General features: G+C 39.7%; 1 long non-coding RNA gene across 3 annotated transcripts in view; it reads left to right on the top strand.

Annotated features, from left to right (window-relative positions):
- The first annotated feature begins 168 nt into the window (after positions 1–168).
- The window catches only part of LOC132670756 (uncharacterized), a 108,572-nt gene continuing 81,536 nt past the window's right edge, over positions 169–27,204 (top strand). Inside the window, exons 1-4 of one of the 3 annotated variants that reach the window (XR_013557287.2) lie at positions 169–715; positions 11,539–11,670; positions 15,083–15,144; positions 21,387–21,541. This is a non-coding gene — a long non-coding RNA (uncharacterized LOC132670756). Of the gene's footprint in view, positions 716–11,538; positions 11,671–15,082; positions 15,145–21,386; positions 24,860–27,204 lie in introns of those variants that run through there. The other 2 variants (XR_013557286.1, XR_013557288.1) reach the window with 2 other exon arrangements.

Raw genomic sequence — 27,204 nt, 5'->3', positions numbered from 1 at the left:
ACAATCATATACACACAAATAAAACAGATTAAAATGAGCTTTATTATAAGATATAATCCTAACTGGCTTAAAGAACTAAAATCTCAGTAACAAAATGCAAATAAACGAAAATACAATACAAATAGCTGCTTTGCTTAGGAAAAAAATAACACAAGAGCTTATTACAGAAAAAAGAGGGAGGGTGTATTCCAAATGATAGGAATAAAACAACTAGAGAAAAATTTTTTAAATAAAAATTGAAAAATATTCAAGAACACCAGTTATGCTCTCTGTGTTCTCAACTATGTCATTCCCTTATCAATTCATTATTCAATAAACACTTATTAAGAGACTGCTCTGTCCACATCCTTTGCCAAGTGCAGAGAATATGGAAGTAATGATGTCATGGTCAGAGTCCAGTGGGAAAGCACTCATGAAAACAGGTTATTGCAACAGAACATCATTCACATATAAATAAAGAGCTTGGATGTCTTGTGTTCCCTTCTCGCCCATTGCCACCCTCCATCCTTCTCCACCTTGCCTTTCCCTGGGGAGGCTGATCTGGATAGACTACTGTATCAGTGGGTTTCTTTGTCCTTTGGCTTCTTATTGGGTTCAGCCAACAGGACCCTGGCAGCAGATCGGAGGAAAGGATAAACATGAGGTGAGGCATTGAATCTCTTGCTCCTTCCACAGTGGGCTGCCTGCATCTGTTGACCAAAAGTCAGAGCTAATGGTAGGGTTTTCTTGTGTCAATTCAAGAAATGTTTTGTTTCTGTCAGGAAACAGTTACCCATTTGAATGTACCACCTGTTTTCTGCCAGGCCTGGACTGATACATTGTGGGAACATAGAGAAAGGAATCCTCTGAATCTGTAAAGACTTCACAGAGGAAGTGGCAGTTGAAGTGAGTCTTTAAGGAAGGGTAGGAGTTCCTGAGGAGATTGGGGAGAAGTTGGAGGTGGCTGCAACATAGGGCAAATGAATGAAGGGAGGGAAGAGATAAAGACAGATTTTTGAGGTGGATTGGGAAGGATCTTGTGTTTTTTTAATGAAGGGGTTTGGATTTAATCCAAAGGCAACAGGCAATAGGTTGTTTTGGTGGGTTTTTAAGTAGAAGGTAGCTGATAACAATATAAAGCAATCTTTTGCAAATCTGATTATTACATGAATCCTTTTAATGAAAATGATTTTTCAGAGTTGACTTAAATTATTTTTATTATAATATGTATCCTATAATATACCAACTTTAACTAGTTATATATAAATTCCTTTTGCTTATAGTTTATTAAACAACTAAAGAACCCAAATGAATTTACATATTAAATAAAAACAAAACTGTATGAATTCTAAAATTCAAATTAACATTAACTTAATGTGAAGGATTATGTTTTGCTGAAATAAATTCATGAAAAGAATGAATTTTAATAATCATGAAAGAGTTCCCTATGCCTATAATACCTCGTGTTTTTTTATTTTATTTAGAAAACAAATTTTTAATGTTTATTTTTGAGAGAGAGCGAGAGAAAAAGATTGTGAGTAGGAGAGGGGCAGAGAGAGAGGGAGACACAGAACCCGAAGCAGGCTCCAGGCTCTGAGCTGTCAGCATGGAGCCTGATGTGGGGCTTGAACTCATGAACTGTGAGATCATGACTTGAGCCACAGTGGGACGCTTAACTGCCTGAGCCACCCAGACGCACCCTATAATACCTTGTGTTTTAAGATGATGCAGTTCTTTTACTTCTTTTTGCTGCTCAAACTGTTGTGTGTCTTTCATCTATACAACATGCTGTGAAGTTATTTGACCTCCTTTTAATGTATTAAGTCTCCCTCAAGACTGAGCTGCTGAAATAACCATTTTATTATGCTTTGTGGATTTTGTGAGTCAGGAATTCAGGCTGAACACGGTGGGAATGACTTGTCTTATCCACATGGTATCTGGGGCTCAGCTAAGAAGACTCGAGGGCGGAGGTAACTCAATGTGTTCACTCTGGTAGTTGATGCCTGGTGGTTGACTGGAGCTTCAACATAGGCGTTTGCAGGCAGTCTCAACTTCCTCACAGCATGGGACCCTCGGGAGAGTCAGGCTTCTTACGTGGCAGCCCAGGGCTCCCAGGTGTCCCAGCTCACAAAGTAGAACTTGCCTCACATTTTCTGACCAAGCTTCAGGAGTCACACAAGGGTCATTTCCACTGTGTTCTATGGTTACAATGAGCCACAAGTCCTCTCAGATTCAGGGGGAGGGGACATTCATCCCATGTCTTGATGTCTTGATGGGAAGAATGTTGAAGAGTTTTTTTTAGCTACTTTTTAAACTTACCACAGGTTACGATAATTGATCTTATCAAACGCAAACACAGTGAACACTAAAAAAGAATCTTTTTCTTGTTTGTTTATATGGTAGTCATCTGGGTGATCTAGAATATGCTTATTAATAAAATAACAATTGAGATGGTTTTTCTTAGGCTTTAAAATTGGCAATTAGGTTTCCAATCTGAGGACAAATGGATGGTAAGGAACTCCCATTTTAGAGGGCTTCCTGTTAGGCATCAGGTTCGCCATTTGGGACTTAGGAAATGGCAAAAAGACTTTGCTTTCTCCTTTCTCATGGAAGACAGAGTGCCATAAGGTTCCCAGGAAGAAACATATAGCATGTGTTACTCTGCCACCATATTGCATGTTCAGAATGGCCAAGGTGGCTCTTTGCCATCTAGGCATATATTTATCTATTTCCCTAGCCAATTGCAGATTTTCCATCCTAGACAAAGAGTGAATGTGGAGCACCATTAGTGGAGCACTACAAATCTTCTCAGTCCACTTTGTCAGTCTCTGTTGTGGTGACCAATTTCCACACAGACTTACCAGCCTCCCCAAGTACACCCAGCAGCACCTTTCTTGCAACTTTTCAGTGTGCCTCTGGCTTACTGCCCCAGGGATTCTCAGCTGCTATGGCTTTGGGTTTCTGTAAGTATAACCTTGACACCTCCACATGTGCAACCTGGAGGTGTGGGAAATAAGTGCCCATGAAGCAGTTTTTGACCAAGGGCATGGGAAATGATGGTTCAATGCTTACAATGTTTATCACCTAGCATCGTTCTGAATGCACTTCAAAAGGGTCCCCAGAAGATTCTGTGGGATTGAACTTCATTCACCATAATGGTGGCTAATGTCTAAGGACATCTTTTTATTGATTTTCTCTCCTTTTTTTGCTTTTACTCTTCCAAGCCCTAACCTGAACTCATTCCCCAAATCAACTATCTGAATGTAAGTCTTTGTTTCAGGCTCTGCTTTCAGAGATCCAGACTGTGACAAGATCCACTGAGTTGCTGGATGAATTCATGTTGTGTCCAAGGAGTATTGCCCCAACAGTATCATTGCCCAGGCCAGTGTTGAAGGGGAAGGAGGAGTGTCAGAGAAGCCAGCCTATGTCTCTGTGAGCCAAAAGCCCCAATCTCTGTCATTATTTATTTAATTAATTTATTATTAGAGAGAGAGAGAGAGAGAGAGAGCGCGCACACACACACTCAAGTGGGGGAGGGGCAGAGAGAAAGGGAGAGAGAGAGAATCTAAAGCAGGCTCCATACCGCATGGAGCATGATACAGGGCTTGAGATCACAAATTGCGAGATTATGACCTGAGCCGAAGTGGGACACTTAACCGACTGAGCCACTCAGGTGCCCTCACCCCCCACCACCAATCTCTGTCTTTACCTTTATTGGTCATCTGGCCATTGCTGGCTGATGTGCTCTTTAGTGGCATAGAAACTAGACAAAGGTGAGTTCTCTTTTAAGGTTCTCTAAATTAAAGTTTTATTATCATCTAAAATACTTGTGTGTGCTAGCCAGCTTCCAAGGTGGACCCTAGTAACTCTTGCTTCTCAAATTCATGCCCTACATAGTCTGCCCTCCCATCTTGGATAGGGCTCACCTATGTAACCAGTAGGATTTTATGTAAATTAGAGTGTGATATTTGAAGCTGGATAGTGAAAGGCATTGTGGCTTCCATCTTGTTCTTGCTTGGATCACTTGCTCTAGGAGCAACTGGTTACCATGTCATGAGGGCACTTAAGAAGCTCTAAGAAGATGTCCTTGTGGCAAAAAAATGAGGCTTCCTGCCAATAACCAGCACCAACTTTCCAATTGAATTAATTTCCTATTGCTACCATAACAAATTACTATGAATGTAGTGGCTTAAAACAGTACAGATTTATTATCTTACAGTTGCAGAAGTCATGAATCCAAAATCAGTCCTTCCGGGCTAAAGTCAAGGTGTTGGCAAGGCTGGTTCCTTCAGGAGGTTCAAAGGGGAAAAATCATTCCCTCCCTTTTTTGGCTTCTCAAGACCCCCCACATTCCTTGGTTTATGAGTCCTTTCTTGCATTGCTCCAGCCTCTTGCTTGTGTCTTCACATCTTCTATTATTCATCTTTTTTTTTTCTTTAAGATAATCTCTGTGCTCAGTGTGGGGCTCAAACTCACCCTGGGATCAAGAGTCACATGCTCTACCGACTGGGCCAGCCAGGCACCCCTCTACTATTCATCCTAATACTTTTACCTCCATTTTACATAGATTCTGTGATCACACTGGGGCCGCGTGGATAATCCAGTGTCACCTCTCCATTTTAAGATTTTTAATTTAATCACATCTGTAAAGTCCTTTTTTTCCATGTAAGGTAATATATTTACAAATCCTGAGTTTTAGGACGTGGACATCGCTGGGGGGCCATTTTCCAGCCCACCATAGTAACTATGTGAGTGAACCACTTTGGAAGAACATCTTCCATCCCCGATCAAGTCTTCAGATGATCATAGCCTTTACTCACAACTTGACTGCAACCTCGTGGAAGACCTGAGGCAGAAATGCTCAGCCAAACCATTCCTAAATTCCTGAGCCACAGTCATGTGAGATTATATATTTTTCTTATTATTGTAAGCTACCAAATTTAGGGATAATTTGTTACTTAGCAATAGATAATTAATGGAAAATGAAAAGGTTCAATAGTATCTAAAATGCCTTTAAAATTTTTTTAAATGTTTTATTTATTTTTCAGAGCGAGAGACAGAGTGTGAGTGGGGGAGGGGCGGAGAGAGAGGGAGACACAGAACCCGAAGCAGGCTCCAGGCTCTGAGCTGTCAGCACAGAGCCCGATGCGGGGCTAGGACCCACGAACTGTGAGATCATGACCTGAGCCAAAGCCTGACACCTAACCCACTAGCCACCCAGACGCCCCTAGATTTTTTTTATAAGTTCAGCTGTTGGAAGTATTTTGTTAGTTGCAAATAAATGATTTTAAATTTCCTATCATCTTCTTAAGTGAGTGAAGTTTTTGTTCATGTCAAATTCCAAAAATGTGAGGATATAATCATTTTAAAAACCTTATTCAGGGCTGAAAGAGGAGTAAGGAAGAATAGAGCGTAATGCTAATTCTTTGTGGAGTGGTGAATATGTTCTAAAATTAGACTGTGGTTATGGATGAAAATTCCTAAATATATAGCCTAGAGCAGTATACAGTCCAGAAAGAGACATTACCCTTATTACAATTGACAGAAATCAAACGTGCCCTTTTTTTCTGAGCAAACACTGGGAGGGACACAACGTCTTTAGTTTTCCTAGGTTGTTCACAATACAAACATCTTTAAAAAGGTAGTGAGCAAAGGTAGTTGGTGCCTGTGCTAGCAAGGCCTGCAGAAACACAAGAGGCTCATAGAGAATTTTTTCCCAACCACTGAGGGGAAACCGTTGAGGGGAGACCTTTATTTGAGGGGTCAATAACGACAAAGCATTTACAGGTATATATATATATATATATATATATATATATATATATATATATATATATATATACATGACATTATTTGCCTTTTCCACTCTTATTCTTTCATGTACACAGTAGAGATTTCTAGAGGCTACATGAAATGAGATGATGTCATCACTCTGATGGCTAATAGAATGTATGCTTCTGTGTTTATGTGTTTTAAAAATTCCTCCATTTTAGGAACCCACAAAACATAACCCACAAAAACCTCTTTGGAGTCCTCAATATTTTTCAAGAGGGTAAAAGAATCCTGAGATAGAAGGTTTGAGGACTGCTGCCCCAGGAAAATCATCAGGGAGACAAGACCTTGGGAGTGCTATTTGTATGATAAGTTAGTCCCTCCCCTCTCCGAGTGGAAAGGAGACTCCAGGAGAATTGCTTCTAGACATTGTAAATGCTCTAAGAAGGGAGGATCAGTATTTCTCTCCTGAGCTGTAAGCCTCCTTAGGTAGTTGATTGCTCAGACTGCTCCTATCCTAGTTTGAGCAGAAAGAGCAAACATTTGGAGACAGATGATGGGGAAGAGTGAACACCTAGCAGTGCAATTGTTGGCACTCACACCCTTTGGTGTGGCAAGGGTGCATGATTTTCCTCTGAGTCATTTGAACACTATGTGCGATAGCAGGCTTTAACCATGTTGTCAGTACCCCGCCCAAAAGGATTGGGATGAAGAGGTTCCAGCAGCAAGAGGCTGTGGAGTAGATTACTGGGGAGAGATGAAAGCTGTGGACATTTTAGTAAATTCTAGTAAATGTTTGACTGCTGGCTTTTCAAAAGAAAAGAAAATAGAACTGGTTTATAGTTTTCACCAATTAGTGTAGTGTGAGTTCTCCCACCAGGGCTGGTTTCAAGCTACCAATGGATTAATAAACAGCTCCCAAAATTTCTGAAAGTTTAACAATTGGCCAGTATGAGCTGGCTTCAGGACATAACTGAATAAGAGATTGCAATACACTGAGCTGGATCAGATCTCCTGTACCCAGAACTGAATGGTGAGATGAGCCCTCCTGCAAGAACACGGTGTGCCCTGAAGGGGACATACATTGTGTCCCCCAAAGAGGCATCAGCTGCACTGCAGCCATGTTGAAGGAGTGGGTCATTAGTATAATCAAGTGAAAACCACAACATCACCCTTTCATAGGACCCAATAGTATCTCTTCATAACTCCGAATTCCCCACCCACCCACTCTCACCTAATTAGTGGACATACTCAAATAAGGTGAGGATCCCACCTTTTGTGCCCTACAGGCTTAAGGCCAGGGGTAAAGCAGCATGAGCTGGGGGCAAAGGGGAGTGGGGAACTCTATGAAAAGGAAGTTTTAACTGGATAAAAATGGACTGGCCTGGAAGTCATTTGAAAGTAACTGAAAAGGAGAATTTATCCTGGCACAAATGAATGTGGCAATTGAAGACAAAAATAAAAGTGTCAAGTTTAAGCTCTCACCAATTTCAGACTGTTTGATAAATCAATTGTGTTCATATTAAATTAACTTGAGATTTATTGAAATAAAAACCAAAAAAAATTAATCATCTGGATAACTCACAGAAAAACTGTGAATAGACTGAAATGGGTACGTGAGTTAGGAAACAAATATCTAGAATTCAAAGCTGAAGATCTGATTTAAGGAGATGGTAGCTGGGAAATTGGATGGAGATTGGGGCCAGATTGAAGAGGCAAAATTTCCTTAAGTGATCAGTTTTATATGGTGGGCAAGAAACAAAAGATGTCAAGATTGACTCCTATTTTCCAACTTGGAAGGTTAAATATAGTTTTGTATTTGGGGAACTAAAATTGTTTAAAATTGGCATGAATTGAGAAGACATTATTTTACATGTATGTTGAAGTTGGAAGAGTCTTATCTGAATAATTAGCTAAGATAAAGATGATGAATATGTCCCATAGTGTTAACATTTATGGAGATTCATGTTAATAACATTGTTTTGCTTGTTTTAGAGCTTTATATAAATGGTATTTTATATTCTGTTTGGTCTTCTGGGACTTAATTATTCCACTCATTATGTTTCTAAGATTTATCCATGCTCAGTTGTGTTTAACTATACTTCATTCATTTCCACTGATGAGTATTCTATTGGGTGAATATATCATGGTTCATTTATCCATTCTTTGATGGGTATTTGTGATGTTTTCAGTTTTGGTTTAAATGATGTGTACTACTATGAACATTCTCCTGGTTACACATCAGGAATATGGTGAGGAAGACAACAGGGAATTTAAAATGGTTTAAATTCTTGTGTTGTGGTAAACTCCGTAGGTGTTTGTTCTATTAGTGTGATTTATAATATACAAATATCTTTTATATACTCCTTGTATGCATGACATATTATATTTTAAAGGAATAAAATCGTGCCACCAAGAAAATAAGTGGAAAGGGAGAATGGGGAATGTTAGTTTAGAGAGGGAAGGGCTGCACTTTTAAGTGGAGGGGCAGAGGGCTGCCTGGGTGGATCAGTTGGTTGAGCATCCAACTCTTGATTTTGGCTCAGGTCATGATTTCACAGTTTCGTTCATGGGATCGAGTCCTGGGTTGGGCTCTGTGCTGGCAGAGTGGAGCCTCCTTGAGATTCTCTCTCTCTCTCTCTCTCTCTCTCTCTCTCTCTCACTCTGCCTCTCCCTCTCACTCTCTCTCTCTCTCTCTCTCTCTCTCTCTCTCTCACACACACACACACACACACACACACAAAATAAATAAATAAATAAATAAATAAATAAATAAATAAATAAAATAAATAAAAACTTGTAAAAAATAATAAATGGAGGGGCAGAGAAGTCTCAATGAGAAGCTGACATTTGGGCAAGACCTGATGAAGGTAAGGGAGTAGCCATGAGGAATTTGGGGAAAGAGTATTAAGATAGATGTCATATAGGGGCGCCTGGGTGGCTCAGTCAGTTGAGTGTCCGACTTCGGCTTGGGTCATGATCTCACGGTCCGTGGGTTCGAGCCCCGTGTCAGGCTCTGTGCTGACAGCTCAGAGCCTGGAGTCTGTTTCAGATTCTGTGTCTCCCTCTCTCTCTGACCCTCTCCATTCATGCTCTGTCTCTGTCTCAAAAATAAATAAACATTAAAAAAAAAAGATAGATGTCATGTAAAAAAGTGAAAAAGAAGACTTGAACAGCTAGTAAAAGGAATCTGTGGGGAGAGAGGAGGAGCATAGCATCAGTTATAACAGCTGTTCCCATTCTTCCTTCCTTTTGAGCTCCTCCTGTTTGTCCAGTTGGAACAGCTGTTGCCAGCGGGATTTATGGGCCCTAGAAACAGATCTCCTCCGCTAGCTTCACCAGAATGAGGAAAATCCCCTTTCCCCTTAGCTTTTGGGAAACACACACCCACACACACATAAACACATGTAGGACTTTACCAGAATATGTAAACATAGAAATGGATCCATTTACAAGACACATTATATTTGTTCTAAAGACAGTAAAATACAGCCCTAACTGACCTTGGAATCACTTCTCTTACTGCAAGTCAAACCTATCTGGCAAACTATTTGAAGGTTCCTCCTTTGAATCTTTGGGTAATCCCTGTTCTAATTTCTATTCCTCCTCATTTTCCCTTAAGCTTTACCCTCTTCAGATGTAGGATTGGGGCAAATAAAATGGTGGGACTTCCACTTAGTTGAACAGGTGCTTAGTGAGTTTACAAATCCTTTCTGGCCCACAAAATATATTAGAAATATATATCCACATTTCCTCACATCATCTGCCCTGTGGCAGAGATATTTTTTCCACTGAGTTTCCTCTTAAAACTTTGATAATAGGTCTTATAAGGAATGGGATTTTAAATAAACTTTAAAGATGGTTACTAAAATCATAATGGCTCCAAAAAATCCAAAAAATAAGAAGGTTTCCTTAAAAAGCACTGTAACCAGTACAATTTTTTCCCTTGTAGATATTTAAAACTTCCCCGTATTCTTTCATATCAATGAAAAACACTACTACTGACAATAAGATATGGGAAAACTCACACAGTTTCAACTCATCACAAGTTGTCGTATCCATGTATTTGGTGGTGGTGGATAAACACTTTTGGCAAGAGAGCATTTGCTGTGACAAATATAATCAAACTATTATGCACATTTCTCAAGCCACACCAGCCTTGGAGAGGATGACCAAGTTGTGTTCTACCCAGCAGATTTCTGGGACCCCCCCGCCTGCCGCCAAGGTCCTGTCACATAGCTACCAAGCTGATTCTTAACCTTGCCATGAAATCTGGGGAACTCAGGGTTTCTTTGGCAGCCATGTCAGCCACAGTTGATGTCCTGGTACAGCTCCGGCCTAAATGTTAGCTTTCTCTGTGATGATTGCTGTCCTTCCTTCTTGGACCTTGACAAGATACCTATTGATCTCCCTTTTTTTTTAATAAAGGTGAGCTATGAGTAGCCTTTTCTTGTGGCTTGCCAAAGCCTTCTGTCTTGGAACTACAGTGACACCCCTAATCTCAAAGCTTTTATTCCTCTTACAAAGCTGAGGGATTTGAACAGGGAAGAGGGGAAGAGGGAAGTGTCCAGGGAAACTCTCCTAGTGCATTTGGCCATGGTGGAGTGGGGAGCTGGGGTTTGATGGCAGTGAGAGTGAGAGCCTGTTGGTGGGCAGAAGAGCCACTGTCCAGCTGAGTTCTGTAGCAGCCGGGCCCTCAGGGGCCCTGGGCACCAGTCAAGAATAGTCCTGTGTGTTGAATTGCACTTAAATGGCCTGACAACAGGCCCTTTGGGAAAACATCAATACCGGCCTGGGATAATAGGTTGCCAGGTTCAAGTAGACTGAAGAAATCCCCACCATAGGAGAGGGAGGAAATGGAGAGTTATGGCCATTCCTTCGGTTCTTTAGATTGTGCTGAAATGCCAGGGAACACTAAGCAGATGCTGCATGGAGTGCACTGGGCTTTCAGACCCAGGCTTTCCACTCACTCACGTTGCGCATCAGTCACCTTAGTCTAAGCTGTCTGACAGGAGTAAATAAACACAGTGGTATTTCTTGGTCGGATTAAGTGTCCACCAGTTGTGGCTCAACTCTACATATTTTTTCACTGAATCAGCTTCTACCCAGGCAGGCAGGCCTCATAGCAAGGAAAGGAAGGTGGAAGAATCACTCTCAAAACTTATGTTTGGAACCGACACTGGACCTCTACTCATATTTCATTGGCCCAAGCAAGTCACATTGCCAAGCCTGATGCCAAAGATGTGACAGGGTCTAATCCTCCCATAGTGTGGGACAGGCAATATTTGAGAACAGTAATATAGCTTGACTATTATGTGAACGTGGGTGAGGGATTCGACTTCTCTGAGCCTCAGCTTTCTCCTGTGTATAGAGGGTCATAATAATATTCACCTTTTAGGGTTGTTCAGGATGTAAAAAGAAGTAATGCATTTAAATGCCATGTAAGTGTAAGATCTAAAATAATTAAAATGCTGCTCCAGAATTGCTCTTTCTCAAATATCATCTCAAAGAGCTGTGTGATTTTTCATTTTTTCAATTTATCTTATTCAATACAAGAAATAATCACAGGAAAAAATATGCATTTTCTACAAAGCTATTTGCACGTGTGAAAAATGTATCTTTTCAACATTGAAATTTTCCCTTAATTATTTGGCTTCCCCAAAGTTGTGTGATACAGTAAAATTTATTAATTTTAATTAATGTATGGATCTCCCCACAACTCCCTTTCCCTTCCTCTAAGAAAGATTAGGCTGTGATTGCTTATTTTCTTCCCATCCTGACTTCCAGAGTGGTCCTGCCATTGCCACCAGCCATGTGAAATCTGTGGTGAAGAATATGAGAATGAGGACAGGTAGCTACAGCCTGAAATCAGGAGGATGAATGAGTGGATGGAATGACAGGAACCTGGTTACCGGGGAGGTGAGATGTTCTTCTCTTGGGAAATGAAAGAAAAACCTCTTGGGGTCTGACTGAGGCTGGGATCCTGGAGACTGCAAGTATGGAGGAGTTTTTCTAGGGGATTTTAGAAAAGGAAGATATAGAGATTTAGAATCTAAGGGATTTGACTTTGAATCAGCGAAGATTACATTTAGCTGCAAGCAACAGAAAATCCTCTGAAGAATGGTAGCTTACCTACCACAGAAGATTGTTCCTCTTCCTCAGTCACTTTAAAAAGTCCAAACATAGTGGTGCCTGGGTGGCTCAGTCGGTTGAACGTCCGACCTCGGCTCAGGTCATGGTCTCGCAATTCGTGAGTTCGAGCACTGCGTTGAGCTCTGGGCTGACAGCTCAGAGCCTGGAGCCTGCTTTGGATTCTGTGTCTCCCTCTCTCTCTGCCCCCTCCACCACTCGCACTCTGTCTGTCTCTCTTTCAAAAATAAATAAACATTAAAAAAATTATAAAAAATAAAAAGTCCAAACATAGGTAGCTCATCACCGTCATGGAAGTTCCATGAGCATCAAGGGCTCAGGGTCTTTCTCCCTTCTTATTCCACTGTCTTTAGCGGACTCTCCCATGGTCCAAATAGGAGCTTCAGTTCTAGTGAAATCATCTGTATTATTGCCAGCATAAAGGAGGAAGGAAGAGGGAAGACCTGCCGACACCCTTTGAGAAGATTTCTCAGGAGCTGCACTCAACACTTCCACTTAAACTCATTGCCGAGAATTTAGTCACATGGCCACACCTGGGAGATGTTTTTACTTTATTCTAGCTGTCCAGCCAAATCACGGGTTCTACTTCAAAGGAAAAGGAAAATGGATATTGGGGCAGGTGACTAGCAGACATTCCATAAATGGGAAAGAAAATTTTAGGGTAGCATTGTGAACTATGTACTTCAACATTTTTAACAGTCCTTGAAAAATGAAGAACTTGAGTGAGTGAGTTATTTATTTATTTATTTATTTATTTATTTATATTTGAAAGAGAGAGAGAGGGAGAGCACAAGTCGGGGAGAGGGCAGAGAGAGAGAGAGAGAGAGAGAGAGAGAGAGAGAATCTTAAGCAGGCTCCATGCTCAGCACAGAGCCTGACTTGGGGCTCTATCCTATAACCCTGGGATCATGACCTGAGTTGAAATGAAGAGTGAGACACTCAACTGACTGAACTATCCAAGCATCCCTGAGTTATTTTTAAATTAAACTGTCGTTTATGCCCTACATTTCATTGCCTGTGACAGAAGCTTAGTGCTCAACTAGCCACTCTATCACCACTAAGTTCTTGTTTCTTCTTATCACTCATGGGCTCCTCCCACTGAAATTTCTTCCTATTCCTCTCCATATAATCTTCCTATAGGAGAGGAAAGGGCATTCTTCCCACCATAATTCCAATTTACTGGATTCCCCAATGGATGGCCTTGATGGATGACCTCATACACTGTGGAGACATACATATATATTTATTTATGTTTCCTCTTTTACCTGTTTTTATTCTTATTCTCTTTTTTGGAAACTTATGAAATAGGTCAAATGGCATTACACAAATATCATGATCAAAAGCACTTCTCTTTTAAGAACCTCAGTGTTTGAGGACAGAACCCAGAGACCTTGTACTCTTTCCTATGTCAAGATGTGGTTTCTGCTCATAGGACATTTAAGAAATACTCTGTTGTCTAACTCCTCCTATATAAGGTGATTAATGTTGAAGTCCTGTGAACCTCACCTCAGCTACCCTGAAGTCTTCACTTCACTTTTACCGAGTATCATATTAGGATCCAATGCTAATTTGCCATCTTATTATGTTATCTTGGGAAGCCCAAATTCCAGAAAGACTGTTCACTTTCCTTCCCTCTCAGGATATTAGTTTAAATATACTATATTATAACACTGATTCTGTTTTAGAAGAAATAGATGTTCATTGTGGAAATTAGAAAAGTACAAAGAAAGAAAAAACAAACACTTATATCCTAACCATCTTAAATATGTTCGTGGGATTTTTTTTTTAGTCTTGTTTCTGTGAATTTATATGTGTATGTACATGTGCATGTATTAACATGTGTGTTTTAAGCAAAATTAGGAATAGTCTACAAATATACACTGGTTAGTGTATATCTGTGTCCTGCTTTCCATATGAGCAACATCCATAAATATTCTTGACAGCATGATTTGTTAATTTCTGCATAGTACTTAAAAACTCACCATTAAAAATTCATTTCAGCAGGTATTTCAGTCCAGTTTTTTGTTGTTTGGTTTTTAAAGATGAAATGACTTTGACAACCATATGGAAAAACCAAAGTTAGTAGTCGGGACTTAAAACTTAATTCAGTGTTTATTTAGCTACTGTTAGCTTCTTGAGGTTAGGAACTGTGCTTATGTATCTTGGCTAGTTGCTAACAATGGTTTCCCCAACAAACCAAACCTCCCTGTATTCATGCCTTGGGTAATTTTTTCCCACAGCAAATGTAGGCTTATCCTGTGTAGTCAGTAGCTAAATAATTGGCGACACAGGATAATAATCAATATTATTGTAAATAATCAATAGGATAAATAATCAATAAATCAGTGGAAGAGAAGCTGGTGACTTCTGAGGCCATAAGAAGCGTGGCATTTCTGCCTCTGTCTCTTTGTGCTCTGGCAGCATTCATAAGTGTGACTGCTGTGGGTTTCCTGGCTCTAAGGACATCTAACTTGGCTTTGTCATAGACTACGTGGTGAGAGAGACAGAGGGACGGAGAGGGGGAGGAAAGGCAGCTAGCCTGCCCAGTTATTCCAGCCATCCTAGCTGTGAAACAAGCCAACTTGGAAGTCCCGACCAGTCAAGCCATCAGTTGAAGGCTTAAACCACTATCTGATTGCAACTACAGGAGCTACCCTGCATAAGAATGACCCAACTGAGCCCAGTCCGCCCAATGACCTATGAGAGAACATAATGAATTATAGTGTTAAGGCTTTAAGGTTGGGGGTGGCATACTTAGTATATTGTAAATGATTGGAAAACATCTGTTAAATGAGTATATAAATTCACAAGATTACTTACACACGTGTATGTGTAATTGTGAAATTTCCTTATAATTACAATGCTAAAAAAGAGTCAGTCTTAATTTTGTTATTTCTTGGTTTTTTTTCTTCTTTTCTTTTTTCAGCCTAATTTTTCATTGGACTAGATCGGTGAAGACTGACTTGGTATTTGTAAAACAGAGTAAAGCCAAATGCCGTAAATGGCTGATTCGAAGATTTCCTTTCAAAATGATTTATTATTTGGTTTGGAAAACTTGCTTTTTAGTAATTAGCGCCATTTGGTTTTGCTCTGAAACTCCAGAATTTAAAAAAAAAAAAGATTTGAGCATTTACAAGGTTGTGGAAATGATGTTGCATCTTTTGTTATGTTTCCATCACAGTATAGGTAGGACAGGTGACAAATGACAGTGGGGGTGTCAGGAAGCCAGTGCAACTATGGCAGGTGAGTACATTGCATATGGGTAAAAGTATGGTTTTACATGGTTTCTGGGATTCCAAAGAAGAAGAACTAGAATTGTTTTCAAACATTCTTTGCCCCTCCCCAATATTTACCCTCTTATAGCAAAAGATGGGTCTTAGAAGAGCTAAGAAAATAAGGGTGGAGGGAGCTAGATGTAGAAAGAGGAGGAACAGGGCACTTTCATGCAGTTGGTACTTCCTCCGAAAAAGAATTGCAGCTTTACATGAGAAGCAGAGCATTGTTTTCTCTGTTCTTCTTTTCTCCCACACCCTCCCTCCCTCTGTAACCAAAGTACAGAATATACTTCACGTGAAGTTTGGCAGAATAAGAAAGGACAATAGCCTTCCCACGAGTTGTAGAAAGAACCTTGGCTGAGGGACAGACGTGTGTTCCTGCTGTGTCTTGAGCCAGGTGCTGTGGGGACAACTTTATCAGCATGGCGATCAAGGTGTGGCTACTTCAGAATCAGTGAGTCCCAATTCCCTGCCAAGAAAGGAAATAATGCAAAGAGGCCAGCACAGGGCAAATGCTCAACAAATTTCTGTTACCCCTAGTTGCTCTGATTGCAGCACGGGGGAGCCTCGGTGCTAACATAATCAAGCCGCAAAGTGTCTAAGGGGATTATTTGCAAGTGTGATGTATCAGCTAAGGTAAGAAGCATTCTGTGCCACTGAAAATCAAAGCCCCTTTAGATATTAAAATAGCGAGCCCTGAGATGGGCCCTGTCGTGTTCTAGAGGGCACCCTTTCACCCTGAACTTGTGCTGTCTTGCTCCAGACATTTAAAACCATGGCAAACGTAAACAAACCTTAGAACGCCTACCACGTATTCCATGGCTGCAAGTTGTATCCTGAGGGAAAATTGTTGTAGAAATTACCAGCACACATTTGAGACTTCCATAAAAATGGCAGGAAACACACGACAAGAGGTGGGGCTACTTCGGTTGTAGCCGAGTTTCTAATTCACAAAAGGGTGTGCTTTTCTCAACGTTGTTTACTGAGACCTGGCTACTTGCTGCGTACAATTTAAGATGTGTGGAGAGGCTCCTTCGCACTTTGAATTTTTTCTAACTAATTCTAATTTCAGCTTTCAACATTGTGCTGCTCACATTATCCACCCAGCTCCCTTCTCTGTCCTCCCAGGAAGTGTGGGTGCTCAGTGACTTCTCGTGGTCGGTGCTGCTTGGTCTCACCCTGGCGTAGAGAGGTTTTGCCTTGTACAACTTCAAAAAGCTCCTTTGATAACTCAATTTTGGTTTCTTGCTTAAATACTGACAAATCCAGCTTATTAGCACCTCTAGTTTGTTTTTAAAATGAATTCACTTTTTATCACACCCACTAAATTCATCCAAAGACTGTCCAATTTATTCTCAAGCAATTAAGAAAAGCCATGCAGAGTATTAGCCACAGGAACGCTGAAAATTGTGGTATGATGCAATTTTTGTTGTCTTCTCTGTTCTGGGGTCTTGTGCCTTGATCCTCCCAGGTCAGAATATTCAGCTGTGAGATCATTTCTTGCGTCTTATTGCATAAATGAGCCAGATTATGTCGGACTAATTCTGAATAATCAAACTCAGCAGGCTTATTGATGAAACAGTGAGCCAGCTTAAATTATTTACAGTGAATGAAGTGCTTGGTCCTACCACAGAGCAACTCTTGTTAATTGGGATATTCTGTTATCCACGGAATATCTATTGAGAGTAAGCCAAATGCTAGTGTTCCTTCCAGCATAGTTTGAGAAGTGTTGAGTTAGACAATATGCATTAAAACAAGTTCATTCGATTATCTCTACTTTAGGATGCTACTGAGTATGACCTCCTCTGGGGAGTATTGCCTATTCCAAACAGTTTACCTCTATCGCATAGCTTACTCCATAATGGAACGTCTGAGTTCCCGGTCTCTGTTCCCCACCGAACTGGGTACTCTTCAAATGTGTTAAGCACATCTTTGGGTGTGAAGAGTGAAGGAATAAGCAAATGAGAAAATGAATGAATGAGTGAGTGCAGCATCAGATGTGTGATGTGGGAAGAGGGTTGAATGCAGCTAGTGGCTGAGTAATCCCAAGGTGTTCCCCGTGCAACAGTGATAGTGTTACCCATCTTGCACAGTCGTTGATGAGAGAAAAATGAGATAAACCATATTATTTTATTTAACAAGCTTATAATTGAATGTCTACTTGGAGTTAAATAGTTTGAAAACATTCCAAAGTGCTTAAAAATATTTCCATTTATTTCATAATAAAATTTGGCCAATTTCTCTAACTGTACCTACACCACTAGGCAGGGTGGCTTGCCATTGTTCTCTAACATCCTGTTTTCAGATTTTCAACTAGGAATTCACATTTCCTCATCGTTTACTGCTATTACAACTTTGTAGTACTATGGCAATAGGAATGGTCCTGTAGGGAATCTGAACTGCATATTTTGATAACCTTTCTTTATGATCTTGCTTGGTTTCATTTGGATATAGTTCAGGAAAAAGAAAAGAAAACAGAAAAAAAAACCTTCACAGATTTGTTTTTTAATAATTAAATGTAACCCTTTAAGGGTACAATGCCATTTTATTTTAATTTTCTATTAAATGTTTCTTATGCTTGGTGAGTTCCAAATAAGCAGAATGCAGTTTGGGTATGGAAAACAAGTTTGATAACAATCTGAATTTAACTTTGTTTGGTAACTGGATACCAAAAAGGAATGTGAGAAATATTTTCAAGATTTGAGAATATTTAGATTTTTTAAAAGTGCGTATCATGTAAGTTAATTGTTTACATGGTTTTGAAATGGTACATGCATTGATATATGACTGAAAGGAAGAGTCAGAAAAAAAAGGCATCTTTGCTTAGGAACAGCTAAATTTGGGAACTAACAAGAGTGGAACAGATAGATAATTTAGTAAGTTGTTGCATGGAATAAATTTACTATAGTAAAATCCCCATTTACTTTGAGAACATTCCTATATTTTTCAAAATAACTCATAACATCATTTTGTATAATGGATGAGTTTCTTTCAGTGGTCATGGTTTCATAATTTGTAAAACCTAAAAAATGTCTAACCTTCTAGTTAGAGTTTTTGTTTTTGTATTTCTTTTCTAGACTGCTATGACATATTACATTGCTTTGGGTTGAGTGTTTTAAATTCCAAGAGATATGACTCCCAAAGGCACTCAAATAAGCAAGCGGAAAGACAGAGCCATCAGCCTCCAGTAACTATTTAAGTCAAATGGATTGTACATTTTTAGGGAGTAGATTGTGGTTCTTAATGAAAAGGTTGGGTTTCAAAACTTTGAGGTTTGGATCTCAGACCCTCATTTTCATAGAAATCCTGATATAAACGATGCATAAGTTCTGAAGCCACTCCCTCAGGTCAATTTAACGTACAACGTTGCTGTAAGAGTAAACCTAAGTCTGAATTCGGGATGAGGGGGTTCGGTCTTATTGGCGAGTGTACCTAGAGGGTTGCCCATGATATCAGGGTTGCATGGTCTCAAAGGTCCTAAGGCTAAAGCTCTAAAGGGAGCTGCAGAACCTTATCTGGAGAATGGTTAAGGTTCAATGCTGGCCAAGATGCCAAAAGCAGGGGCTGTTTCAGGCAACAGTAGGATGCAGATGGGAAGTTTTGTGGTCCGGTCACTATGGTGTCGTATTGGTTGCAGTCCAGAACATTGGAACTTTTTCGGCAACACTGGGTAGGGCTCTGGTGTCTGAGGGTATAGTAGTGGGCAGGTGTGACTGGGCTGAAGTCTTTCATAAGTTGTGTCTATAAATCATACTGTTGTATTAAGATGGCTTTGTAACAACTCCAAAATATGATGGCATAAAGGAACCTTTTATTATTTACATGGACTGTTTGGACAGGGCACAATGACAGCAGTTTCTTTCTACAACGTCTGGGACCTCATCCAGGAGACTGGAAAGCTGAGTACTAGAATCATCTGAATGCTCGTTCAGTCACACGTCTGGTGGTTGGTGTGGCTGTTGGCTGAGGGTCTTCCTAGGGCCTTCAACTGGAAGAGCTACATGTGGCTTCTCCATGTAGCATGGGCTTCCTCTCCGCATGGTGGCTGGCTTTCAAGGGTCAGCATCTCCAGCAGGGCTGATTTCCTGGGCTTGTGATATGTGCAGTCACACAAAGCCCCACACTCAAAAAGAGCCCATGCTTGGTTTATTGCACTGTCACCATTGTCTTGAAATTTTAAATTTTTGAATAACAAGCAGCTCATTTTCATTTTTCCTCAGGTCCCACAAATTATGTAGCTAGTGCTGCTTGAGAGAGAGCATAGAGCAAGGAGGGAGAAGGGGAGGAAGAAGGAAAAAGAAAACTAGTTAGAAGCTATATTACCTGTTTGGATCTAATCTATGAAGTCAGACTTCCACTACATTGTGTTTGTTAGAAGAAAGTCACTGAAGTGTTCCATATTCAGACAGAAGAGAATAGGTTCCATTGCTTGAGGGAAGGATGTCAAGGTTCTGGGAGAGTATGTGGGAACATAAACATTGCTATGGCAATTTTTGGAAAATACAATCTGCTACAAATGCTCTGCATGTATTTCTGCAGGTGCCACCTACTGGGTAGAGTGTTTTGGTGTGTGTGTGTGTGTGTGTGTGTGTGTGTGTGTGTGTGTGTGTTTTATAATCTTGTGTAATAGAGTGTTAAAATTAAAGTTAGAGCCTGAGACACCAAGATAGACTTGATCTGATATTTTTTAGCCAGATCACAGTATGCAACATTTACATTCCGTGACTTGAATCCCCTCAACCACTTTAAAATGCCGAGTTGATATGGAGAATTTTGAAGTGACATCTTTGGAAAGAAAAGTTGCTCCAACCTAGGGAATGGTGTGGGTATTATCTCCTTTGTTCCAACTTTAGAAAGAGGAGACTTCTGTGGGTTCATTGGGAGCATTTTGAATGATGTTTCTTGCAGTTGGGATTCTCAGAAGATTAGTGCCTAGCTTACACCTTAGAAAGCCAAATATGGGAACAGGCTTCCAGTTATGAAATGAACAAGTTATAAGAATAAAAGGCATAGCCTGGGGAATATAGTCAATGGTATTGTAATAGCATTGTATGGAGACAAATGATAGCTGTATTTGCAGTGAACATAGCATCATGTATAGACTTGTTGAATCACTGTTATACACCTGAAACTAATGTAATACTGTGTCAACTATACTTCATTAAAAAGAAAGAAAGAAAGAAAGAAAGAAAGAAAGAAAGAAAGCCAGCCAAACAGGGCAATGGCAACAGGGTTAAGTGCTACCTTTATTTTTTAAATCAAATTTTATTAAAATTTATTATTTATCACTGCTATTTTATTTCAAATAACAGTTTTATTTTATTATTTTATTAAAATTATTCTTATATTTTTAATGTGATTTAATTAATAATGTCTTTATTATCCTACCTCATAGAATAGACAAGGTAGGCAGCTCCAGGTCAGGGTTATTTATAGGCTCACTATCCACCTCATAGGGGTTACAAGCAGGCTTGACCACACCCATGAGGAACATGTATCTTCCCAAGGAGAAGCTCAAATTAGACACCCCTTGAGGCCCACTGGGTGTCACCAGACCCTCTCAGAGGTAAATGGAAAGGAATCTATTCTAATGGGCCCACGGTATATTTGATTCTCTCCAAGAAAGAGGAAGGGAGGTTCCGGGAGCTGCTTCCCTTGTACATTTGGAGATAATTGCTACAAATACTTGGATTCAATAAAGATGAAGGGTTTATACCTCCAGATATCTAAGGAGCGAAGGAATAGTCTATGTGGAATAGGCATGAGGGTGATTTGAGTGAGGCAGTGTGAATTTATTATTGTCTTTGTCTAATAAGGGTCTAGGTGGGTGAAGGACCAGAATCCAGGAGTTGTAGTTGATAACCAGATTAATTAAGGGCTATAGAGGCATGACTAGGGTGACCCACTCTTCCAGTTTAACCAGACTGATGAGTTTCCTGGGTCATGGGACTTCCAATGCTAAAACAGGGATGGATACACCTTGATAAAACTGGGATGGTTGGTCATCCTACCCTTGACAACCCATAATAGGATGCATCTGTCCAGGACAAGGGAACTGCAGGGAGGTCTAGGAGAGACCTGACAGGATGCTTATGACAGTATTCATAAAAGAAAGACTCATTTGTAAACATTTAAAACATTTAGACAAAACTAGTTCATGAAGGACATTACCTAGCCCCTTACTATTTCTTGTTCTTCTCCTGACTCTAGCTCCACCCAGGAACTGGCTAGTAAGCTGCAGGAAGAACATCAGAAGGGAAGAGGAAGAGCACAGAGTGAAGAAATCATGGATAACCCTCCACAGGGCAGCAGCCCAAGCAAGGAGGCAAGAGGTTTAGGATAAATCAGTTCCAGTTTTGGACTATGTAAGATATTCCAGTTAGTGGATTTAACTCTCTTTGTTACTAAAGTGACTGTAGGATACCCTTTTCCTGACATAGACATCTGAGAATGTCTAAAAAAGTCATTAGAATATGCCTGAGTGTTCATCCAAGGGCAAGGGAAGGTTAACTCCATTGAACCCATGTGTAGGGGGAATGGATCATAAAAGCAGGTGCTGTGATTTCATTATGGGTCACACTTGTTTAATATACTGTTACGCTTGAAATTTCAAAACTCCTGCTCTAGAAGAAGTAACAAATTGCATGTCAGAAAAATATTTTGTCAAGTTTTTACTCCATTTTTTGAGCATTATGCATTTTCCATGAACTGTTTAAAATCCTTTGGATGATGATCTAGTTAAATATAGGGAAAAATTCCACCCTTCCCACCCCTTGCTCAGCCCTTATAGCACCCAATGGCCATCCCACTAGATGCCACATGTTTGCTTCTTCTCAGGACAGATGCCAAGGGATTCCACGAAGTAAACATCAGATCTTCCACAGGGAACTGCAGGTTTATTTATTCTCTGGGATGATTGTCAGAGATGACTCAGCTTTCTACACCTCCACTCCATTCCTTCAGTCAGGTGATCCCATCTGTTTCTTCTACCTGTACTCAGTTCAATTCATCTGCATGTACTGGCACACAGGAAGTACCACTTCCTGCTGGCTTGTCAGTATTGCTACTTATTCCCACCCCATCCTTACACTCACCCATATCTGGCACCCAGTCTCAAGATCTGATGTTGATTTACTGGTCTTTCTGGACCATGCCATCTGAAGCTTCTGACTCTCTCGCCCAGAATTCTGTGTGTAAAGCACTGGTTGCTGATGCCATGGCACTATTTATTGGCTTTCTCGGATCTGCGCTCTAGTCTCAACTCTGTTAATAACTCAGTATAATTTTACTCAGTTGTTTTAACCTGCAGGACACCTCCATTTAACCTCAGTCTCTTCATCCATACAATTGGGTAAAAATAGCTACATTGCTCAGAGATATTGGGCAGAAAGAATAGCCATGAACAATAGCCACTTTGTATGAGTTAGGTAGTAAATGTATGAATAGTATTAATATCAATACAATTTGGTTACTGGGCTGGAGTTGGGATTTTCAATATGGTTACCTTATCTTTCCCCTTGCCTGTCATTACTACATCCATTGGCCATTTGCCTGGATCTCTGATCCCCAAGAGCTGATGTCCTGAATGCCAATATTTACCTTCCTACCGGGACTATCTGTCTAGGGTCAATGCCCTCGTATTGCATCATGCAAAGGTCAATTACTCTCTTTCCTTCAATCCCAGGTAAGGTTCCTAAGCCTTCTATATTTGACTATTGTCTCTAACCCAATCTCCTAATGACTACAGAGACTTGTACAATTCTGGTTCAAATAGCACTCTTCTCCCTTCTGCCTTTATAGCAGTCCTATAGAGGAAAACTAGGAGAGCAAAGTGTTCGGGAAGTCAGGTGAAAAAAGTGTTGTAAAAAGGAAGGCTTGTACAAGTCTGTCAAGTGCTAACAATCAAGGAAGATGAGGCCTGAGAATTGATCGTTGGATTTAGCAATGTGTAAGTTACTGATGGGCTTTATAAGAACAAATTTGGGGAAGTAATCATAGTAAAAGTTTGATTAGAGTAGGTTCAACAAAGAACAGAAGGAGCAAAATTGAAACAGCAAGTATAGACAGCTCTTTCAAGGAGTTTGTTGTTAAGGGAAGGAGAAGAATGGGCAGTAGCTGGAGAGAAATATAGGATGAAGAGTTTTTATCAATGAATACATAATAAAAGTATGTTTGTAGGCTGATGGGCTAGACCCAGTAGAGAGGAATAAATTGGACAGGAGAGAGAGGGAAATTGCTAGAGCAATGGCTTGAGTAGATAGGAGGTGATGGATCTAGCATACCATTGGAGGGGCTGGTCTGTAGGCATATGAATGACTCCACTCTAGTGCAAGAAGGGAAGTGTGGTATGAGCACACATGCAGATAGATGGATGTGGAAGGGCTTTTCTGATTGCATTAGTTTTCTTAGTTACATAGGAGGGAAAGTTATCTGAGAATGAGGATGGAGGAGGCATTGGGGTTTGAGAAGAACAAAAGTAAGACATACTTACTTAGAAGGGTAAATGATCTAAGGAAATACAATGTAACTGCTGGACAGGGTTAATCGCCCACATAATGTTGGCGATCATGAATCTAGATTGATGTCATCAGTGGATTTTTCTCTAGACATGTTCATCGGTGTGGGTGTAGGCACAGAGTAGGCAGAATGTTGAATTTAACCAGGATTGGGTTTTATCCAAGGGAGTTTGGTGAAGTGAGAGCAAAGCAAAGAAATTGGGGACAAATTTAAGGGAGTGATTATAATAAGTGACCATGGAATTTAAGCTGGATAATGGGGGAAGTGCGTGAGGATATAAGGAGAACCACTGGAAATATGGGATCAGTGGATTGGAGGTGTATATGGAGTTGGAGCCTTGTTGGAATTGGGGTTTAGGAAGTGAGATGGAAAGAAAAGTAGTTATTGGCCAGAAAGTAGGCTGTATGATGAGTAGACAAGTAGTGATGGGGCAGTGATGAGGTGGGGGTGTGAGATGACTTCAACAAACCCAGTAATTTCTAGAATGGCACGCTGGTGTGGCTTAAAGTATTCTCCATGTAGGCAAGTGGATAATGAGGAACCATTGTTTTATGCTAGTGTTCTTTTCTCATTATAATTATTTTTGTCTCAGTTGAGTACATGAGTATTAAAAAAGAAAGAGAGGAAAAAATGTGGAGTAATGATAATTCAGTTAGTTTGATCCAGCTATGTAATTAATCTCAAAGTATGGTTTGGGCACCCCTGGAGTTCCCCAAGACCTTTTTCAGGTCTCAAGTATTTGCATAATAATAATAATAATAATAATAATAAGATGTCATTTTCCATTTTTAATTTTTGTCTTGTGAATGTACAGTGGCTTTCTCCAGAGGGTATGTGATGTATGATAGCACAACAGATTGCAGAAGTAGACATGAGAATCCAGCTGTCTTCTATTAAGCTAGAAATTAGGGAGATTAAAAAAAAGTAAAACAATGCCGATTTTTTGCTATTTCTTTTTCTGTTTTGGAAAATACCATTTTTTCCACAAAAAAAATTGTTCCTAATGTTAACTTACAATAGGTTTGTTTGTTTTTAAATCCACCCATTTATTAAATTTACTGAGTGTGTATACTATGCAAGAGTTGAAGATGCTGAGGTAATTTATACAGCTTTCTGGATGATGGCGAACACAGACACAGAAATAAATAAAGCCCAGTGTTATAGTAGTATGATAGTATTTTCTGTCTATGGGTATAGCTACATTCCCAACTTCTTGTTCCTTTTCCTCAAAATGCTCCTCACCTCCATCCCCCATCTTCTCACAACTGGTTACTTCTCATTTGAGGTCTCAGCTAAAATACTTCCTCCTCAGAAAGGCTTTTTCTCATTCTGTCAGACAAAGTATTTGAAGTTTTCTACAGCCAGCCCCCTCCATAAACACATCTGAAGACACTAACCAATGGAATATGCCAAATGTGTTGGGGTATGCGTGATTAGTAATTTTTTTACAAAAAAATGTAGTGCTCATTTTGCTGGAGTTGCTTGCTGGCTCCTAGGAAGTAAGTAGCCATGTTGGGGAACCTGTAGTTGGGGAACTACAGGTGGCCTCAAGGAACTGAGAGTGGCTTCCAACTCACAGCCAGCAAGAAACCAAATCCTTCAGTCCGACCACTGCAAGAAACTGAGTTCTGTCAACAACCTGAGTGAGATTGGAAGCATATCCTTCCCCAGTAGAAGTTCAAATGATGCTGAAGTCTCAGACAAAATCTTTCTTTTTCAGCTTTATTGAGGTATAATTGATAAAACATGTCTACAACGTGATTTGACATCCATATACATTGCAAAAGGATTCCCCCATGAAGTTACTTGACATGTACATAACCGCATATGTTACTTTTGTGTATATGTGTGTGAGAGAGAATATTTCTCTTCCCCTAGCAAATTTCAATTATACAACCCAGTGTTATCAGCTATAGTAACCATGTTATATATAAAGTAGATCCTCAGACCTTATTAATTTTATAGCTGAAACTCCGTACCTTTTTCCCAACTTCTATTTTGCCCAACCCCCAGCCCCTGGCAACCACTTCTGTACTTTCTGTTTCTAAGAATTTGATCTTGTTTTTCTTTTTTAATTACACATAAAAGTGATAGTGTGCAATATTTGTCTTTCTTTGTCTGGCTTATTTCACTTAGCATAATGTCCTCCAGGTACATACATGCCACAAATGACAGAAATTCCCATTTTTTTAAGGCTGAATATATTTTATTGTATATATATATCATATTTTCTTGATCTATTTATCCCTTGATGGGACATATAGATTGTGTCCATAACTTGGTTATTGTGACTAAAACTTGAATGAGCATGGGGAGATAGACATCTCTTTGAGATATGGTTTCATTTACTTTGGATGTATAACCAGAAGTGGGATTTGTGGATCACATGGTCATTCTACTTTTAAACCTCCATAGTGTTTTCCATGGCAATTTATATTCCCATCAACAGTGTAAAGGAGTTCCCTTTCCTCCACATCCTTGCCAACATTTTTTATCTCTTGTCTATTTAATAATAGCCATCCTAAGAGGTATGAGGTGATAGCTCATTGTGATTTTGATTTGCATTTCCCTGATGATTAGTGATATTGAGAACCTCTTCATGTACCTGTTGGCCATTTGTATGTCTTCTTGGAAAAATGTCTATTTCGGTCCTTTGCCCAATTTTTAACTGGGTTATTTGTGTTTTTGTTTTTTTTTTTTAATTTTAATTTTAATTTTAATTTTTTGCTATTGAGTTGTATGAGTTTCCAGTATATTTCAGATATTAACCCCTTATTGGATATGTGGCTTGCAAATATTTTTTCCCATTCCATAGATTGGTTTTTTTTCTTCATTTTGTTGATGGTTTCCTCTACTGAGCAGAAGTTTTTCAATTTCATGTAGTCCCACTTTATTTTTGCTTTTGTTGCCTTTGCTTGTGGTGTCAAATCCAAAAACTCATCACCAAGACCAATGTCAACGAGTGTTTGGAGTTTTCTTCCAGAATTTTTACTGCTTCAGGTTTTACATTCAAGTTTTTAGTCCATTTTGAGTTGACTTTTGTGATTAGTACAAGATAAGTGTCCAGTTTAACCCCGGGTATGTGACAATGTTGTTTTCCCAACACTCTTTATTGAAGAGACTATCCTTTCTCCATCGTATATTCTGGTCTCAGGGGCTCATTTAACTCATTTTTCAAAAACCAATTGTCTGTATATGCATGAGTTTATTTCTGGGTTCTCTATTCTGTTACATCGATCTATGTATCTGTTGTTATGTCAATATTATACAGTTTTGATTACTATAGCTTTGTAATAGAGTTTGAGATCAGGAAGTGAGATGCCTCCAGCTTTGTTCTTCTTAAGATTGCTTTAGTCATTCAAGGTCTTTTGTGGTCCCATACAAATTGTAGGATTGCTTTTTTTTTTTTTAATTTCTGTGAAAAATACCATTGTCACTTTATAGGTATTGTATGAAATCTGTAGATTGCTTTGAATAGTGACATTTGAACAATATCAATTCTTCCAATCTA

Source organism: Panthera onca, chromosome C1 (genome assembly GCF_046562875.1).
Source record: "Panthera onca isolate mPanOnc1 chromosome C1, mPanOnc1 haplotype 2, whole genome shotgun sequence".
Taxonomy (NCBI): domain Eukaryota; kingdom Metazoa; phylum Chordata; class Mammalia; order Carnivora; family Felidae; genus Panthera; species Panthera onca.
The sequence above is the reverse complement of the archived record's forward strand: the minus strand, read 5'-3'. Positions and strand labels throughout refer to the sequence as shown.